Below are 9,813 nucleotides of genomic sequence, written 5' to 3'. Positions count from 1 at the left end.
GACATAACAACTAACACTGAGGAAATCCAGAGAATAATTAGGTCATAGTTCAAAAACCTCTACTCCACAAAACTGGAAAATCTAAAAGAAATGGATAATTTTCTGGGTAGCTACCACATACTGAAGTTAAATCAAGACCAGATAAACTATACAAATAGTCCAAAAATCCCTAAGGAAATAGAATAAGTCATTAAAAGTCTCCCAACAACAACAAAAAAAGCTCAGGACCAGATGGATTCAGTGCAGAATTCTACCAGATCTTCAAATAAGAGTTAATACCTATATGCTTCAAACTGTTCCACACCGTGCAAACAAAAGGAACATTACCAAACTCCTTTTCTGAGGCTACAACTACCCAGATTCCCAAGCCAAACAAAGAGTCAACAAAGAAAGAGAACTACAGACCCATCTCCCTCATGAACATTGATGCAAAAGTACTCAATAAATTACTGGCAAACAGACTCCAAGAACACCTCAAAACAATTACCCACAATGATCCAGTAGGCATCATCCCAGAGATACAGGAGTGGTTCAACATACAAAAGTCTGTCAATGTAATCCACCATATAAACAAACTGAAAGAAAAAAAAAACCCACATGATCATCTCATTAGATGCTGAAAAGGCCTTTGACAAAATCCAGCACCCCTCCATGATAAAGGTCTTGGAGAGATAAGGAATATAGGGAATATACCTAAACATAATAAAGGTTATTTACAGTAATCCAACAGCCAACATCAAAGGAAATGGAAAGAAACTCAAAGTGATTCCACTAAAATCAGGAGGAAGGCAAGGCTGTCCTCTCTCCCCATACTTATTCAATATAATTCTTGAAGTTCTAGCCAGAGCAATAAGACAACATAAGGAGATCAAAGTATATAATTTGAAAAGGAAATTCAAGCTTTCCCTATTTGCAGATGACATGATAGTATACATAAGTGTCCCCAAAAATTCAACCAAGGAACTCATACAGTTTATAAACACCTTCAGGAATGTAGCAGAATACTAGATTAACTCAAAAAAATCAGTAGCCCTCCTATATACAATTGACAAACAGGCTAAGAAGGAAATCAGAGAAACATCACCCTTTACAGTAGCCAAAAATTATATAAAATACCTTGAGGTAACCCTAACTAAGTAAGCAAAGAACCAATATGACAAGAACTTTAAGTCCCTGAAAAAAGAAATTAAAGATGTCAGAAAATGAAAAGATCTTCCATGCTCATGGATAGGCAGGATTAACATAGTAAAAATGGCAATCTTAACAAAAGCAATCTACAGATTCAATGCAATCCCCATCAAAATACTAACACAATTCTTCACAGACATGAAAAGCACAATACTAAACATCATATGGAAAAAAAAACCCAGGATAGCTTAAACAATCCTGTACAATAAAACAACCTCTGGAGGCAAAAAGATCCCTGACTTCAGCTCTACTATAGAGCAACAGTAATAAAAATAGCATGGTACTGGCATAAAAAACAAATGTGAGGCCCAATGGAATCAAACTGAACACCTGACATTAATCCAAACACCTATGATCATATAATTTTTGACAAAGAATCCAAAACTGTACAATAGAAAAAAAAGCATCTTCAACAAATGGTGCTGGCATAACTGGATGTCAGCATGTAGAAGACTGCAGATAGATCCATATCTGTCACCGTGCACAAATCTTAAGTGCAAGTGAATCAAAGATCACAACATAAATCCAGTTATTCTGAACCTGAAAGAAGAGAAAGTAGGAAGTAGCCTTGAGCACATTGGCACCAGAGATCACTTTCTAAATATAACACCAGTAGTACAGACAGTGAGAGTAACAATTAATAAATGCAACCTCTTCAAACTGGGATGCTTTTGTAGAGCAAAGGACACAGTCAACAAGACAAAGTGACAGCCTACAGAACAGGAAAATATCTTCACCAGCCCCACATCTGACAGAGGGCTGATTTTCAGAATATATAAAGAACTCAAGAAATTAGACACCAAAATGCCCAACTGTAGTTGGAGTTTTCCTGCCTGACCCAGTCAGGACAAATCTCTCTTACCCGCCAGTCCCACAGTCGCTCAGACCCAACCAAGAAAGCACATAGAAACTTACATTGTTTAGAAACTGTATGGCTGTGGCAGACTTCTTGTTATCTGCTTCTTTTATCTTAAATTAACCCATTTTTGTTAGTCTATATTTTGTCACATGGCTTGTGGCTTACCAGTGTCTTTACATGTTGCTTTTCCTGGCGGCAGCTGGCGGTGTCTCTCCCGTATGTGTTCTTTCATGCAACTGAAGAGAATTGTGATGAGCAAAGGCTTTACCACATTGTTTACATTCATAAGTGTCAAAGAGAAAGATGTCAGGAACCAAACATGAAACATGGAATAGTATTAGCCAGGCAAGAGAACAAGTTACAAGACCACTGCCCTTCCCCAGAACAGTAACACCTGTTGACTAACCAGAGGCTCCCAAAGATAAGAAGACAATTCACAATCAGGTGTCATGACAACCAAGTGGAAAGAGCATGCCATTGTCAGGTATCCTAGCAATAGAATAAATGGCCCCTTTCCAGTGACCTTAGCTGACATCTTGCAGTTGCACGAACTGCACTTCTCCCATGTACTGCACCCCTTCCACACCTCTTCCCCTTCCCTCCTTCCTGTCCCATCCCCTACAATGCTATACAAGACTTGCTGAGAAAAATAATATTTGCAGCTTCATCAGAATCCTGTCTTGCTGTCATCTCTCGTATCCCCTGTTCCTTTCATTTGTTCTAACAGATGAGTTGTACCCTTTGAAACCTGGCTTGTTGGGGCACATAGGGTTTCTCTCTAGTATGTGTTCTTTTATGTACTTGAAGATGACCAGGCTGTGCAAAGGTTTTACCACATTGTTTACATTCATAGAGTTTCGCTCCAGTATGTGTTCTTTTATGTACTTGAAGATGACCAGGCTGTGCACATGTTTTACCACATTGTTTACATTCATAGGGTTTCTCTCCAGTATGTGGTTTTTTTTTGTGTAATCGAAGAGCACAGTATTGAGCAAAGGCTTTATCACAATGATTACACTCATTGGGTTTCTCTCCAGAATGTGTTCTTTTATGTACTTGGAGATGACCGGTCTGTACAAAGGTTTTACCACATTGTTTACATTCATAGGGTTTTTTTTCCAGTATGTGTTCTTTTATGTACTTGAAGATGATTGGGATGTGCAAAGACTTTACCACATTGAGTACATTTATAGGGTTTCTCTCCAGCACGTGTTCTTTTATGTACTTGAAGATGACCAGGCTGTGCAAAGGTTTTACCACATTGTTTACATTCATAGGGTTTTTCTCTAGTATGTGTTCTTTTATGTACTTGAAGATGACCAGGCTGTGCAAAGGTTTTACTCCATTGTATACATTCATAGGGTTTCTCTCCAGTATGTGTTCTTTCGTGTAATCGAAGAGCACAGTATTGAGCAAAGGCTTTATCACAATGATTACATTCATAGGGTTTCTCTCTAGAATGTGTTTTTTTATGTACTTGGAGATGATCAGACTGTACAAAGGTTTTACCACATTGTTTACATTCATAGGGTTTCTTTCCAGTATGTGTTCTTTTATGTACTTGAAGATGACCGGGATGTGCAAAGACTTTATCACACTGATTACATTCATAGGGTTTCTCTCCAGCATGTGTTCTTTTATGTACTTGAAGATGACCGGGATGCGTAGGGTTCACCCAGTGACAGAGAAATGGATGAGATATACATGGGCAAACTGGACTTGAGTGCGGGTAATGAAGGGCAAGGAATTGGGGAAAGAGATATTAGGGGAGCAGGAGATCCCAGCTGGATTAAGGACAGAGAGGAAGAACAAGGAAAGTGATACCAGGATAAATGAAGACCCCATGGGAATAGGAAGAAGCAAAGTGCTACAGAGGTCCCCAGAAACCCACAAAGATACCTCCAGTATAGACTAGTGGCAATGGACGAGAGAAAGCCTGAATTGACTTAATCTGGTGTTTGGATGGCTGAACACCCTTACTATCATGATGGAATCTCATCTAGTGACTGATGGAAGCAGATGCAGAGATCCATGCCCAAGCCCCAGGTGGAGCTCCAGGAGTCCAGTTGGTGAGAGAGAGGAAGGATTATATGGGCAAGAGATATTGAGACTATAATTGGAAAAAGCACAGGGACAAATAGCCGAACTAGTGGAAACAAATGAACTTGAATCAATAGCTGAGGAATCCCTATAGAACTGGATCAGACCCTCTGTTTAAGTGAGAGAGTCAATTAGCTTGAACTATTTAGGAGGCCCCCAGGCAGTAGGACTGGGACCTGTCCTTAGTGCATGAGCTGACTTTTTGTATGCTATGGCTTATGCTGGGACACTTTGCTCAGCCTAGGTGAAGGGAGGACTGGACTAGACCTGTCTCAACTGAATCTACTAGGTTGAGCTGAATCCCCAGGGGAGTCCTTGCCTTGGAGGAAGTGGGAATGGGGGTGAATTAGGGGGAGAACAGGATGGGGGTGGAAGGAGGAAGGACAGAGGAATCCATGGATCATATATAAAATTAAATTATTTATAAAATTTAAAAAAAAGAAAATAAGGCCCATAAAGATGGAAATTACAGAGTCTGGATTATACTGCCTTTTGGATTTTAACTGCAGAAAAACATTTGATTGTAGAGGCTCTTCATTTAAGCCAATAATATATACATACACACACACACACACACACACACACATATATATGTATATATATGTGTGTGTATATATATAAAGGTATCTTGACTTCAAAATTTATTTCTAACAATGTGTTGATTGAGAAAAGAGGCTCTGCTTTTGTTTCCACAGAAGATGAGAAACTCTGTTGTGGCTTCCAAGCTAATATGTTTTGATCAACACAACCCCAGAAGAGATCTCCAGATGTTTCAACATCCAGAACTACTTCAAGGCAACTGGCTCCAACAATGTATTCTCACAGACTATTTAGTTAGAACTTGACCATGATTCTTAATTTTCTCAGGATCCACATAAGATTGCCAGTGCCCACAACCAGCACAAAGTAGTATTTGAAGCTATGCCCAAATTCCCAAAATATTGTTTTAAAATGTTTATTTTTATTTAAAGGGGTTGATCATAATTACAATCACTATCTAAAATAGAAAAGGGGATAGTATAGATATAATAAAATAAAAGGGTTGATTATTGAATCTACTTTTAAAGAGCAAAAACTTATTTAAAATGTTTTCCATTGCTATGGATTTTAGTTTATTGATACAATTTTTGATGTAAATTAGTTATACTGTATGTACATTTCTACTCTTGTTTAAGGTATTATGTTCATACAGCTCATTTGAAATTACTGTATATAATCAAGAAATACAGTTAATAGTCATCTAGGATAATCAAAATTATGGTCATATTAGTTAAGTTTTCTAGCTATATATAGATGTATTTCAAGTAGCTAGGCAACTTTCAAACACTTCAAAGACCTGAATACGGCATTTAAAAAGTTATAAAAACTTAGACTTTATGGCAATGAGACACGTATGCTTCTGGTAGCACCATCTTACTTCAAAGAAGATGATAATCATTGAAGAAACTCCATATGGAGTTTTCTTTCCTTATGGCAAAAGTTAGCCATTTGGACAAGAAACTCTTCTTGCCTGGACTGCTTGACAAAATTTTGTGTTGACTACTCATGCAAGACCCATGGAAAAGTGACCACTGAATTTTGACAAAATAAAACAATATGGTCCTTCAAGTTCATATTTCACAGTGGAGACTGCTAGACAATCTGCAGGACACAGGAAGAAGCAACTTAAAACCTCTAGGCACATAAAACCCCACATATTAGTAGTGGGAAACTTCTACCACACTCTCACCAGTGGACAGATTTGCTACACTGAAACATTACAGAGAAATACAGTACCTAACAGATGTAAAAACTCAAGTGGACTTAATAGATATCTACAGAACATTACACCCTAACAAAAAGAATATACCTTCTTCTCAGAACCCCATGGAACCTTCTAAAATCAACCACATACTCAGTCACAAAGCAAATATCCACAGACACAAAAAAATAGGAATAAGCTCCTCAATTATATTGGACCAACATGGCTTAAAGTTAGTTTTCAACGACAACAAAAAGTATAGAAAGTCTACAATCTCATGGAAACTGAATAATGCTCAATTGAATCACCACTGGGTCAAGGAGAAATAAAGAAAGAAATTAAAGACTTCCTAGAATTCAGTGAAAAGTAATGAACTATATTACTAAACTTATGGGACACTATGAATGCAGTGTTAACAATAAAATTCATAGCACTAAGTGCCCACATAAAGAAGATGGAGAAATCTCACACTAGTGACTTAATAGCACACTTAAAGCTCTAGAACAAAAAGAAGTAAAGTTATCCAGGAGGAACAGACATCCAGAAATAATCAAACTGATAGTTGAAAACAATAGTATAGAAAGAAAGAGAAGAATACAAAGAATCAAAGAAACAAACAGTTGTTTTTTTGGGAAAATCAACAAGATAGACAAACTTATCTAAACTAACCAAAAGGCAGAGAGAGAGAGAGAGAGAGAGAGAGAGAGAGAGAGAGAGAGAGAGAGAATCCCAATTAACAAAATCAGCAATGAAAATAGAGACAAAAGCTTTAGTAATGTTTCTTTGACATATGTGGGTGCTCTTGTATTTGGGGCATAAATGTTCAGAATTGAAACTTCATCTTTCCTGTGATGAGTATGTAATGCCCTTCTTGATCTCTTTTGATTGATTTTAGTTTAAAGTCTATTTTGCTGGATATAAGGATGGCTATAACCACTTGCTTCTTAAAACTATATGATTGGAAAGACTTTTCCCAGTCTTTTATTCTTTTATTCTATCTTTGAATTTGAGGTGTGTTTCTTGTATGCAGCAGAAAGATGCATCCTGATGTGGTGTTATCATGGTGTTTTCATGGGAGTGTCTGACTTCCTCAGATTGGAATTTTTCTTCTTCTACTTTCTGTAGGGCTGGGTCTGTGGATAAGTACTGTTTAAATCTGGTTTTGTCTTGGAATTTCTTGTTTACTCTGTCTATGATGATTGAAAGTTTTGCTGGGTATATTAGTCTAGGCTGGCATCCATGGTCACTTAGTGTCTGCATTTCATCTGTCCAGGCCCTTCTGGCTTTCAAAGTCTCCATTGAGAAATCAGGTGTTATTCTGATGAGTTTTCCTTTATAAGTCACTTGGCATTTTTTCTTTGCTGCTCTTAATATTCTTTCTTTATTATGTAGTTTTATTTGTTTAATTATTATGTGGAAAGGGGACTTTTTGAGGGTTCTAATCTGTTTGGTGTTCTATAGGCTTCTTGTATCTTCATAGGTATTTCCTTCTGTAAGTTGTGAAGGGTTTTTTCTATAATCTTGTTGCATATATTTTCTGTACCTTTGAGTTGGTATTCTTCTCCTTCCTCTATCCCTATTATTCTTAGGTCTGGTGTTTTCATGGTGTCCCAGATTTCTTGGACATTTTATGTTATGACTTTTTTGGCATTGATATTTTTTTTTGACTGCCGAATCCATTTCCTCTATTGTATCCTCTACACCAGAGATCCTCTCTTCCATCTCTTGTAGTCTGTTGTTTATGCTTGCATCTATGTCTCCTGTTTATTTACTAAGATTTTCTATTTCTAGCATTCCCTCTGTTTGTGTCTACTTCATTGTTTCTATTTCCCTTTTTAGGTCTTGAACTGTTTCCCTCTCCTCTTTCATTGCTTTTCATGATTTTCTTTAAGGGATTTCTTGCTTTCTTCCATTTTTTATCTGATTTTCCCTCTAGTTCTTTATAGATTTCTTCCCATTTTTTTTTACTTTCTCATTTTCTTTATTGATTTCCTCCACTTTTTTGTTAATCTTTTCCTCAGTTTCATTTTTCACTTTTTTTCTCGAAAGGCCTGTAGCATCTTCATGATGCTATTCTTAATGTCACTTTCTTCTGCTTCTTCCACCTTGTGATGTTCATGTCTTACTGTTGTAGGAGGGCTAGGTTCTGATGATGCTGTATTGCTCTTTATGTTGTTGTATGTACTTCTGCCTTGAAGTCTGCTTACTTCCTTGTGGATTCGTTTTTGGTCTTATCAGGGCTCTTGGTCCAGTCAGAGCTGACAGATTCTGTGTTTCAGGAAGCCTTTTTTGGTCCAATGAGAGGTGATGGATTCTACTTCTCAGAAAGCCAGTCTTGATCTAATGAGGGATTTCAGATTACTGTGCCCTAAGGTTACTCCTGGTCTAATGACAGCTCTTTGTCTAATTAGAGTTCTCTCTCTGGGCACAATGAGAGCTTTCTATCTGGGCCAGATGAGAGCTGGGGGTTGGTATCCAATGCTCAGGAAGCGGCAGGGGTCTTGAATGGATGTGTGTGGAGGCATGGTGTGTAGGTTGCAGGGTCCCCTGGGGGGTCCTGGAAAAGGGGAACCTTCCTGCAGGAGCCCTGCCAGCTGGCCAGCAACTGGGGCCAAATTGGGTAGGTATCCTGGAGAATGGCTGGGGCCCAGGGATGAGTCCTAGAGGCAGGCCTCCCTGGGTTAGAGCAGAGTCACTCAGTGAACTTTATAAAAGAGAAAGTAGTAAATACTGTTGAATATATTGGCACAGGAGATCACTTCCTGAATGTAACACCAGTAGCACAGACACTAAGAGCAACAATTAATAAATGGGACCACTTGAAACTGAGAAGGTTTTGTAGGGCAAAGGACATGGTCAACAAGACAAAACTACAACCTACCAAATGGGAAAAGATCTTCACCACCCCTATATCTGATAGAGGGCTGATATCCAAAATATATAAAGAACTCAAGAAATTAGACATCAAATTAAGCAACAGTCCAATTGAAAAAATGGGCGATAGAGGTAAACAGAGAATTCTCAACAGAAGAAGCTCAAATGGCTGAAAGACATTTAAGGAATTGCTCAACATCCTTAATCACCAGGGAAATGCAAATCAAAATGACTCTGAGATACAATCTTACACCCTTCAGAATGTTTAAGATTAAAACACTGAAGACAGGTTATGTTGGAAAGAATGAGGAACAAGGGGAACACTCCTCTACTTTTGGTGGGAATGTAAACTTGTACAGCCACTTTGGAAATCAAAATGGCACTTCATTAGAAAATTGGGAATCAATCTCCCCCAAGACCCAGCTGTAGCACTCTTGGGCATATACCCAAGGAATGCTCAATCATACCACAATGGCATTTGCTCAGCTATGTTCATGTCAGCATTGTTTGTAATAGCCAGAACCTGGAAACAACCTAGATGCCCTTCAACTGAAGAATGGATAAAGAAAATATGGTACATATACACAATGGAGTAATAGTCAGGAGAGAAAAACAATGACATTATGAGGTTTGCAGGCAAATGGATGGATCTAGAAAAAATCATCCTGAGTGTGGTAACCCAGACTCAGAAAGACAAACATGGTATGTACTCACTCATAGGAGGATACTAGATGTAAAACAAATTTGACTAGACTGCTACACAACTCCAGGGAGGCTACCTAGAAAACGGGACCCTAGGAAAGACACAGGGATCACCCAATGACAAAAAAATGGATGACATCTACATGAACAACCTGGATGACAGTGGGAGTAATGAAGGGCAAGATTGGAGGGAAAGAAAGCTTAGGGGATCAGGAGATCCCAGCTGGATCAAAAACAGAAAGGGAGAATGAGGAATAACAGACCATGATAAATGAAGACCACATGAGAACAGGAAGAAGCAAAGTGCTAGAGAGGTCCCCAGAAATCCACAATGATATATCCACCTTAG

This window comes from Onychomys torridus, chromosome 4 (assembly GCF_903995425.1).
Source record: "Onychomys torridus chromosome 4, mOncTor1.1, whole genome shotgun sequence".
Lineage (NCBI taxonomy): Eukaryota > Metazoa > Chordata > Mammalia > Rodentia > Cricetidae > Onychomys > Onychomys torridus.
Note: the sequence above shows the minus strand (reverse complement) of the source record.